This window comes from Pan paniscus, chromosome 11, assembly GCF_029289425.2.
Source record: "Pan paniscus chromosome 11, NHGRI_mPanPan1-v2.0_pri, whole genome shotgun sequence".
NCBI lineage: Eukaryota > Metazoa > Chordata > Mammalia > Primates > Hominidae > Pan > Pan paniscus.
The window spans coordinates 72,056,397-72,068,064 of record NC_073260.2 but is presented as its reverse complement, the minus strand read 5'-3'; the positions used below and the strand labels follow the sequence as shown (position 1 = coordinate 72,068,064).

The window sequence follows — 11,668 nt, the reverse complement described above, 5'->3', positions numbered from 1 at the left end:
GAAGGGGAAAGGTCAGAGAGACCTTCTTGCACATGCTGTTTCTCAATTTCCTTCAGCCTAAAATATTCAATATGCCAAGGTGCCGTATGTTAGGGTAGCCTGTCCTGAACCCCTGAGGGACATGGAGTGAGGAACATAGAGTGATTGCCAATCCGCCTGCTCCAAACTGATTTGGAAAGTTGGGTCTTGCCGTGTATCCCCTAAAACTGATAGTCTCCTTGTAGAGAAGAGACATTCAGCATCTCTATCATAAGATGAAGTAAAAGTTTATCAATTGCTCCTTGCTCTCTTTTTTCCTGTATGAACAAGACTTACCAAAAATCCCTGAATCTTTCTGGCTGGATATTTTTTGTTTGACAAATTTTGGACCAAACTCACTCTTTCATCCAAATTTATTAGCTTGCAAAACCCAGGCTACATTCATGATGGAAAGAGCTTGAGGGCTCAAGGGCTTGAAGCCTTCATGTCCTCACGCGTTATTCTCATCCTTCTAAGTCTGAGGCTACGTGCAGCAACAATCCTGAGCTAGGATATTCAGAGGACCATCCTTTCATGTTACTGGAGAAAGTGACTTTCCCAAGTTTGTCATTGCTGGGTCATGATAGCCAGCTTGGGCTTTTGCCCACACAACTGCTCAGTGCTTATGCTTGGCTGCTTGCCCTCTTCTCCATGGCTGTGATCTGCCCAGCCAACACCCTGCTTAATTTAGGCCCCACTGAAGTGAGAGCTTCACATGGAACTACTCTTTCTATTTATGTGATGGCTTTTTAAGCTCAATCTTGATATGCTGACTTCTGAGAGATTCTCATTCTTTGACTTAACAAGATAGAAGCCTCCATGTTTAAAGTAACAACTGCTGGTTCTTGTTTTGCAAACTGCCCCCACATAGCCCTCTGAACAGAGCAGGGTAGGGAGCATTCGTGAGGCAAGGCAAGGTGTGAGCAGACTGGCTGAGGGGAGCCCCCTCTTCCTCCCTCCATCCCAATCCTTCTTTATCTGTTTACATATTGTGCTTCAAAACAGGTTTTCAGTTGAAAGGGGGTTATAAAAAAGGTTGACTACTTCTGGCCTGAACTGACTGCCCTATTAAATAGGCCTAAAAGTTTCAGAGTGGTATGATTTGGTGCTTTGGGGAAGCCTTTGCCTACCAACCTTGTTTCTCAAACTGGACCCATGAATTTGGCTTCACCCCATCTTCCTTTATTCAAAAGATGATTACTAAGAATAGATTCCATGGAGGTGAATCTAAGCATAACAGGACACCTTGAAACCTTCTCCAAACAAGACTGAGTAATATAGATCCGCCTTATGTTGCGTGAATGTCTTAATCCTGGATTGCAGGTGCCAGATTTAGACCTCCCAGATCCTGTAAAAAGTATCTTCCAGGAGTCTTTACGGGTCTCATATCTGCCTTGGCAGCCCAGAAATCCCTGAGGCAGGCTCGCTGTATAAGTTAGACTCTGAAAAACCCTCAGGGTTACGAAAAACAACTTGGTCATGTCATTTAGTAAATGTAACACTAAGCAGATGTTTTCCCCATTCACCAATAGATTATCACATTTTTAAATTTCCCATTTCTCTCAAAGAAGGATAGGCCCCATAGAAGAGATAATAAGCTCAGTTTCATACTCCACTAAAATTACAAAAAAAAAGAGAGAGAGGGTATGCAGAGCAATAGCTTAATAAAATTAATAAGCACATGACCTTTTCCTGATTTCTGCCCACCCATTCCCTCAATACAGGTAAATGCCAGTGATTTCCTGGTTTTTTTTAGAGATAGGTTTTCACTCTGTCACCCAGGCTGGAGTGCAGTGGCATGACCGTGGCTCAATGCAGCCTCGAATTCTTGGGCTCAAGTCATTCTTGCACCTCAGCCTCCTGAGTAGCTCGGACTGCAGGCACATACCACCACACTAGGTTAACTTTTGTATCTATTTGTAGAGATGGGGCCTCACTATGTTGTCCAGGCTGGTCTCAGACTCCTATACTCCAGCGATTCTTATGTCTTGACCCCCCAGCATGCCAGGATTACTGGTGTGAGCCACTACACCCAGCTGCCAGCAACGTTAATGAGCCCTCAATATACCATAGTCTCCTCTACCTTCAAGTCACCCTGATTTTGGCAGTGGTTCTCAATTATCCAGGGATTGGGGAGAAGGTTAAACAATTGGCAATGTCTGGAGACATTTTTGGTGGCCACAACTGGATGAGGAATGCTATTGGCATTTAGTGGGTCAAGGCCAGGGATGTTGCAAAAACATCCTCTAAAGCACAGGACTGTCCCAAACAACAAAGACTTATTTGGCCCAAAATTTCACTAGTGTCAAAGTTAAGAAACCTTGCTCTAAAGAAAAGAAGCCTGAAAGGTGGTTTCTATGGCCATGTGCTGTCAAGTTTGACTTGAATTACCAAGTTGTTCACCCTCTGCATGCATAAATTTGACTTTGCTCATGAAAGCTTTCATAAAGAATCTCAGCCAGAACAAGCCATTGTTCCTTTCACTGGATTTCATAGAACTTTAAAATGATTAATGTTAGTATTATAATCATTATTATCTCCATTGAATGTCAAATATTTTACATAGTCATTTATTCTAAAACCTTTTTATATGCCTTTAACCTTTTTCTTATGCCTGCTATGTATGAGAAAAAGTACTCAGAGATGGGACTATAGAGATCCAGATGATGAGTTTCCTGATCTTAAGAAGCTTAAGGCAAATAGATGCTGTATTAGTTTGCTATGGCTGCAGTAACAAATTGCCACAAATTGGGTGGCTCAAACAGAAATTTTTTAGAGACAGTCCTGGAGGCTCTCAGTCCTGGAGGCTGGAAGTTCAAGATCAGGGTTAGTGCCTCCAGAGGGCTGTGAGGGAGAATTGGTTCTAGGACCCCTCCTAGCTTCTGGTGGTTCACTGGCAAGCTTTTGTGTTCCTTGGCTTGTGGAAGCATCATCCCAATCTTTACCTTCTTCTAAGGCCACAGTCATATTGGATTGGGGCCTACCCTAACAACCTCATCTAAACTTAACTAATATCATCTGCAACGGTCCTGTTTCCAAATATGGTCACGTTCTGAGGTGCTAGGGTATAAGAATTCAGCATATGATTTTGGAAGGGGATGCACAATTTATTTATTTATGCTTAATTTTTAATTTTATTTTATTTTTCCATAAGTTATTGGGGTATAGGTGGTATTTGGTTACACGAGTAAGTTCTTTAGTGGTGATTATGAGATTTGGTGCACCCATCACCCAAGCAGTATACACTGTACCATATTTGTAGTCTTTCATCACTCACCCCCTCTCACTCTTCCCCTCAAGCCCTCAAAGTCCATTGTATCATTCTTATGCCTTTGCATTCTCATAGCTTAGCTCTCACATATCAATGAGAACATATGATGGTTTGTTTTCCATTCCTGAGTTACTTCAATTAGAATAATAGTCTCTAATCTCATCCAGGTCACTACAAATGCTGTTAATTCATTCCTTTTCATAGATGAGTAGTAGTCCATTGTGTATACATATATATTACAGTTTCTTTATCCACTCGTTGATTGAGGGGCCTTTGGGTTGGTTCCACAATTTTGCAATTGTGAATTGTGTTGCTATAAACATGCATGTGCAAGTGTCTTTTTCGACTAATGACTTCTTTTCCTCTAGGTAGATACCCAGTAGTGAGATTGCTGGATCAAATAGTAGTTCTACTTTTAGTTCTTTAAGGACTCTCCATACTGTTTTCCATAGTGGCTGTACTAGTTTACATTCCCATCAGCGGTGTAGAAGTATTCCCTGATCACCGCATCCACGACAACATCTACCGTTTTTTTATTTTTTTATTGTGGCCATTCTTGCAGAAGTAAGGTGGTATCGCATTGTGATTTTAATTTGCATTTCCCTGATCATTGGTGATGCTGAGCATTTTTTCATGTTTGTTGGCCATTTGTATATTTTCTTTTGGGAATTTTTCTATTCATGTCCTTAGCCCACTTTTTGATGTGATTGTTTGTTTTTTTCTTAATGACTTGTTTGAGTTTGTTGTAGATTCTGGATATTAGTCCTTTGTCAGTGTATAGATTGTGAAGATTTTCTCCCACTCTATGGGTTGTCTGTTTACTCTGCTGACTGTTTCTTTTGCCGTGAAACAGCTCTTTAGTTTAATTAGGTCCCAGCTATTTATCTTTGTTTTTATTGCATTTGCTTTTGGGTTGTTGGTCATGAAATCCTCGCCTAAGCCAATGTCCAGAAGGGTTTTTCCAATGCTATCTTCTAGAATTTTTATAGTTTCAGGTCTTAGGTTTAAGTCCTTAATCCATCTTGAGTTGATTTTTGTATAAGGTAAGAGTTGAGGATCAAATTTCATTCTCCTACATGTGTCTAGCCAATTATTCCCAGCACCATGTGTTGAAAAGGATGTCCTTTCCCCACTTGGTGTTTTTGTTTGCTTTGTTGAAGATCAGTTGGCTGTAAGTATTTGGGTTTATTTCTGGGTGCTCTATTCTGTTCCATTATGCCTATTTTATACCAGTACCATGCTGTTTTGGTGACTATTGCCTTATAGTATAGTTTGAAATCAGATAGTGTGATGTCTCCAGATTTATTCTTTTTGCTTAGTCTTGCGTTGGCTATGAAGGCTCTTTCTTGGTTCCATATGAGTTTTAGAATTGTTTTTTCTAACTCTGTGAAGAATTATGGTAGTATTTTGATGAGGATTGTGGTGAATTTGTAAATTGCTTTTGGGAGTACGGTCATTTTCACAATATTGATTCTACCCATCTATGAGCATGGGATGTGTTTCCATTTGTTTGTGTCATCTATGATTTCTTTCAGCAGTGTTTTGTAATTTTCCTTGTAGAGGTCTTTTGACTCTTTGGTTAGGTATATTCCTGACGTTTTTTTTTTCTTGTTTTTTTTTTTGCAGCAATTGTAAAAGCAGTTGAGTTCTTTATTTGATTCTCCGCTTGGTTGCTGTTGGTGTATAGAAGAGCTACTAAGTTTGTGTACAATAACTTGTACCTGGAAATTTTGCTGAATTCTTTTACCAGTTCTAGGAGCTTCCTTAGGGTTTTCAAGGTAAACAATCATATCATCAGCAAATAGGGACAGTTTGACTTCCTCTTTACCAATTCAAATGCCCTTTATTTCTTTATCTTGTCAATTGCTCTGGCTAGGACTTTCAGTACTATGTTGAAGAGGAGTGGTGAGTGTGGGCGTGCTTGTCTTGTTCCCGTTCTCAGAGGGAATGCTTTCAACTTTTCCCCATTCAGTAGTATGTTGGCTGTGGGTTTGTCATAGATGGCTTTTATTACATTAAAGTATGTCCCTTGTATGCCGATTTTGCTGAGGGTTTTAATTATGAAGGATGCAGGATTTGGTTGAACACTTTTCTTGTATCTATTGAGATGATCATGTGATTTTTGTTCTTAATCCTGTTTATGTGGTGTCTCACATTTATTGACTTGTGTTTGTTAAACCATCCCTGCATCCCTGGTATGAAACCCACTTGATCTTGGTGGATTATCTTTTTGATATGTTGTTGGATTCTGTTAGCCAGTATTTTGTAAACGATTTTAGCATCTATGTTCATCAAGGATATCGGTCTATAGTTTTCTTTCTTGGTTGTGTCTTTTCCTGGTTTTGGTATTAGGGTGATGCTGGCTTCATAGAATGAATTAGGGAGGGTTCCTTCTTTCTCTATCTTGTGAAATAGGGGACACACAATTTAATCCACAACAGATGGGTAAACTGACTATTGTAGTTCTGTAATTATAACACAAAGCAGTAAGTTCTATGAAAGAGGGCAGTACAAACCATGGAGGAGGAGTGCCTAACGCAGACTTATCCCACAGGGTTAGGATTATGAGAGGGGCCTGAATTCTGCTAAGATGTTTGTGTCATTAAATGATAACCAGCCATTGTTCTGGAGGTCACAAGATTTGTAACTTCCCCAGTGACTCCTGTAGATAACGTCACTATTGTAGAACCAGAGATTCACTTTTTGAGGTGTCTTTTCAGACTTTTTCATTTCTGAGGACTGGCTAACTCCACCCAAACCCACAACTCATGACTTAACCAGTCCTGTGGCCCAGAGGCTGACTCAGTGAACATTTTCCACACCCCTAAGTTTGCATCCCCAACCAATAATCATTCCCCATTCCCTATCCCCCTGCCCACCAAACTATCCTTGAAAAGTCCTAGCTTCTGAACCTTTGGGGAGATTGATTTGAGTAATAACTCCATCTCCTATAAGGCCGGCCTCATATCTATTAAACTCTTTCTTTACTGCAATACCACTGAAATTGAACCAATTCAATTCTCAGTGAATTGATTTTGTCTGTGCAGCACACAGGAAGAACCCATCAGATGATTGCAGAAGAAAGAAAAATAAAAATTAAGAAGGATATGATTTGGTGGAACTTCTTCCAGTGGGGCCTGTAATCATAGTATACAACTCTCTGGACACAAAGGTGAACTCCAGTCTCTTGCTTGGAGAAGAACAATTGCCCATCCTTCTTACTCAATGTTTTTCCTAGGTTTGGACACAGAATTCATTCCAGCATAAAGTCCATCCTAAGGCATGATTCAGTGAGCCAATAAAGTTTGCATCTGTGTCTCTGACCCTCACACACACCAAAAGATCCTGACTAATTCTCCTCCCTCCCCACCTGCACAGACACACTCAAATAGGAAATATTCTCCTATTTTATATATTTTAATTTTATGTAATATACATTATTATACATATATAATATGTATAATGTATAAGTATATTATATACTTATATATTATAAAAATATAGTTTACATTTGTAATATATATTTATTTTGTGTAATATATATTTTATATTTATACATATATATATATTTTTGAGACAGAGCCCACACTGTTGCCTGGGCTAGAGTGTAGTGGCACGATCTCAGCTCACTGCAACCTCTGCCTCCCAGATTCAAGAGATTCTCCTGCCTCAGTTTCCCAAGCAGCTGGGATTACAGATGCCCGCCACCACGCCCAGCTAATTTTTTGTTTTTTTAGTAGAGACAGGGTTTCACCACGTTGGCCAGGCTGGTCTCAAACTCCTGACCTCATGATTTGCCCACCTTGGCCTCTTAAAGTGATGGGATTACAGGCGTGAGCCACCGCACCTGGCCTATATTCATATATATATATATATATATATATATATATATATATATATATATGTACAGGCTCCAAAGCTCCCATACTATTTCCTGTTTCCTCTCCCTTGCACTGGTACATGTTTGATATATACAACTTTTCAATGTTTTGGCAGCTTCACCTGTGATTTTTTTTTAATAAAAAAAGAAAGGGCAGGAGGTGACAGTAATCATCACAATTTATTTTTTCTTGTCACATGAAAAGAAACAAATCTTTATGAAATAATTTAATACTTTGAAGGGTGACCCAGAAACACAAGTAATGGCTATCAATGCCTCTTCCAGCCAGTGAAGCTACAAGAACAAGGGTGTCCAATGCTTCTTTTGAAGAAAGCTTTAAATTCATGGCACTATTTTGGAATATGAGAAAAATATTTTAAAATGCATTTCTTGGCCTCTCTTGTTTTGTTTTGTTTCCTTCCTGCTGCTCTTGGGGAGTATTAATAAAAGAGATGGGATAAGTGAAAAACACAAGACAGAGAACTATTTATTTTTTTTCAGTATTTTTTGCCACTGAAATGAAAAGATTATAATAATAATAGTCACCATTTATTAAACTCTGCTAAGCACATCATGGCCTGATTCAATCCTTTTAGCATTATACAAGGAAGTTATTATCTCCCCTTTACAGAGAAGGCTGTGGCTGGGGAGGTAGGGGTTGAGAACTGAATTCTACTCAGTAGATACCAGTAGCCCCCCCACAACCAAAAATGTCTCTGGACATTGCCAAATGTCTCCTGAGGTTGGGGGAGTGAGAATCACTGCCCCACAGTTACATCCTGGCAGAGTTAAGCAATGAAACAAAATCACTGGCCATTAATAATACTATATGATTTTCAATTAAGAGCTTATTTACACACCAAGTACCTTAGAAACCTGATCTCATCCCATCCTCATCAAAACCTTATGGTGTGTACAAGCTGGAATGATGCCTATTTTATAGGTTAGGGCACTGAGGCACAAAGAGTTTAGTGGATGCCTAGCTGCACAGTAGTGACCGATAGAGCAGGCATTTGAAGCCTGCCCTGCCATCTTAGTCAGTGCACCGAGATACGAAGAGCATTTTTAAAGTGTGCTAGGCTCTTTCATTTTCATTACATGTCCACTGATATGGTTTGACTCTGTGTCCCCACTGAAATCTCATGTCGAAATGCAATCCCCACATGTTGGAGGAGGGACCTGGTGGGAAGTGATTGGATCATGGAGGTGGATTTCCCTCCTACTGTTCTCGTGATAGTGAGTGAGTTCTCATGAGATCCAATGGTTTAAAAGTGTGTGGCACTTCCTCCCTTCACTCTCTCTCTCTCTCCCCGGCCACCATGTGAGGATATGCTTGCTTCCCCTTCACCCTTCTGCCATGATTGCAAGTTTCCTGAGGCATCCCCAGCCATGCCTCCTGTACAGCCTGTGGAACTGTGAGTCAAACCTCTTTTCTTCACAGATTACCCAGTCTCAGGTAGTTCTTTATATCAGTGTGAGAACAGACTAATACATCCACAGGCTGACCTAATCTAAAATTAGCAACACAAAGGAATGAATATTTATAATTGTATACAGTGTTATCCTTTGTGAATATTCTATCTTATCCATTCTGGACCTAATTAATCTAGTTTATTTTGGATGATTTGCTTATGGGAGTCTTGCTTTAACCAGGGAAAATATTTATTAATTCTGAAGAATGTAGTAAGTTTCATATCTTGATTTATACTTTGGCAGTTCAACCATGCACTGTGTGGGGGCCAAAAAAATCCCTAAAAATAATCATATGATATTGGCTAAGACCAAATGCAGCCAGTTATTTCTGTTGGTATGTCTTAATGAGGGAAAAAGGCAGAGCTGGATGCCTCTTCTTTCTTAGATTAAAAACAAAACAAAATAAACAAGCAAAAAAAACTTCAAGAGACTTCAAAGGTCAGTAGAAAGTTTTTGTTTAAATTGCCAATTGTATAATTCGAGGAATGCAAGTAAACTGCCCTCAAATAACTTTTCTAGGTATTTTTCAAAAAATTCTAAGGGGAATATTTGCTTTCTAGGCAAGGTTTTTAAATATTTCATTATCTAGGCTTAGATAGCTTGGATAGAATAGTTATTATTTTATATTCAATCTTTTACTTTAGCAGACTATTAGGATATGCTTGTTGTGACTCAGTTTTTTGTATCTACCATCTGTTGGTTTATTACCCAAATCTATAAGTAAACATCAACATAGGAAGCTTTACTGTCACTGAAGCTTTATTAAATCATGAGTTTAATTGTGGATTGTTATCTGTGAAGTCAGGACCTGGGAGAGAAAAAAGCTACCAGCAACATTCAGACTGAGAGAGGCCAAAATACTAATTCATAATTAGCCTGGTACATATGAAGGATCAAAAAGAACAGGACTGTATGTCTAACCTCTGACAGGTATGTATCGGTGTACACAGCCACGCCAGATGATGTCAGGTGGTGTGCTGTGGTCTCAATGACTTGGTTTGAAGGAAGAATCACTTGTAGGTTGGACACTGTTTATATGCCTGGCTCAAGTTTGCCCTTGTAACCATTTAAGTGGAAACAAAGGAGAGCCAGATCTGCTAGTTAGTGTAATAAACCTCCCACAAGAAGAAGGGAGACTGGCCAACTTAAAATGCAAGGCAAGTTATTTTCATGCACTTGTAAATTACATTATGAATAAGTGTTGGGAAACATTGAGCTGATAAAAAATTTACAATTGATATCTTCAATTACTACATGAAGCAAATATGAAGAACCAACCTGAATGTAATCACACTATAGATATTTCACATATTTCCACAACTGTTTCCACTAATTCTGACAGAATGTCCCCCATTCACCACAAATATGTTTGCCCTATATTAAAATAATAAGCTATTTAAATAACAAGCTTTGTGTTCCTGTACGCATAGAAAATGGTTCAATTCTTTCTGGCTCAAATCCTTTATAAGCAATCAAACATCCTACCCCATTGTCAATCTGGCCATTTCCTACTCATCTTTTTAGGTTTATACTTAAATGTCACTTTGATAATGGTTTATTCCCTAACCTCCTAATTGTAATTAAGTCCCCATATACATTCCCTCTTCAAATTTGCACATTTTATTCCAAGCATTTATAGCAATTTATAATTTTATGTGTGTGCTTATTTTTTAATGCCTGTCTTCTCATTTAATATCTTTTCTACCCCTGTATATCCAGGCCCTACCACCATAGTAGAGACTCAGTATGTATACTTAATGAAGGAATAATGAATACATCAGCAAGAGAAATAAGAGTGACCATATGTTCCTTAAGAGAAGCAAAGAGCAGCTCCTGTTCCTGGTAAGCTCTGGCTGTATTTTGTTCCTTTTCCAAAAAGTCTGTGATATTCCTTGTTGTGTATTTATAATAACATTCTTTTTTCTTGAGCCAGCTGGAATGAGTCTCCATTCCTTGCAACAGAAGTGTCCTAAGTTATAGCCAGAGGACGGGGGCACATTGACAAAACATAAAGTGGATATGATAATAACAAGGTACCATTCCAGCAAGAACATCTGAAGAAAGAAGCAGTGCTGTTTATCTTTCCTTCATCTATTCTGAAACTAAAATCCTTAACCAAATTTATTTCCGAAGTTTAACCCTTTAATAAACTGGCCTCTGACTCCACCTGGTGGAGATACATAAATCTATGAAAATAAACCAATCCAAATGAAGATTTTAAAGTCATCGGCTCTCTTTCATGTCTCAAAGAAAAAACACATATCCCAAAATTCAAATAGATGACCTTCTCGGATGTGTTATAGGCACTCAGAAGCCCCGAAGAAAAAATAGTTTGAGTTGATCATTTGACTGTTGCTCTCAGCCTTCATTTCTGCCTTTCTAGGTTGTGTCAGGCATTTTGACTGTCCAGGGGCCCTGCATATTCTATTTTCCTAGTTACTTGCTAAGGTTTGAATATTTGTCCCCCTCCAAAACTCATGTTGAAATTTAATCCCAAATGTGGCAGTATTGAGAGGTGGGGCTTTTCAGAGGTGATTGGGTCATGAGAGCTCTGTTCTCATGAGTGGATTAATCCATTCATGGATTAATGGAATAATGGACTAATGGATTAATGAGTTATAGGAGTGGGACTGGTGCCTTTATAAGAAGAGGAAGAGAGACCTGAGCTAGCACACTCACCCTCTTCACCACGTGAGGTCCTGTGCCACCATGGGACTCTGCAGAGTCTCATCAGCAAGAAGCCACTTACCAGATGTGGCCCCTTGACCTTGGACTTCTCGGCTTCCATAACTGTAAGAAATAAATTTCTTTGTAACTTGCCCAGTTTCAAGTATTCTGTTATAAGGAACTGAAAATGGACTAAGATACTTGCCTATTGGCTTCTGGTTAGTTTCTACCAATAAGAAGTACTGGTAGAAGTTTGAAAGGTAGGAGTGGAGAGATGGGACCTTTTTTATTTTAGTTTCTATTGGCATTTTCCAGCAGCAAGGAACAACAGGCATTTCATCATCATCTTTTAGCATTTC

At 39.1% G+C, this 11,668-nt stretch overlaps 1 long non-coding RNA gene across 1 annotated transcript; it reads left to right on the top strand.

Annotated features, from left to right (window-relative positions):
- The first annotated feature begins 8,349 nt into the window (after nucleotides 1-8,349).
- On the top strand, nucleotides 8,350-10,864 carry LOC103786728 (uncharacterized). Its single transcript, XR_612458.3, has 4 exons — nucleotides 8,350-8,584; nucleotides 9,444-9,572; nucleotides 10,362-10,484; nucleotides 10,576-10,864. It is a non-coding gene; the product is annotated as an uncharacterized LOC103786728 (long non-coding RNA).
- The last annotated feature ends 804 nt before the right edge of the window (nucleotides 10,865-11,668 follow it).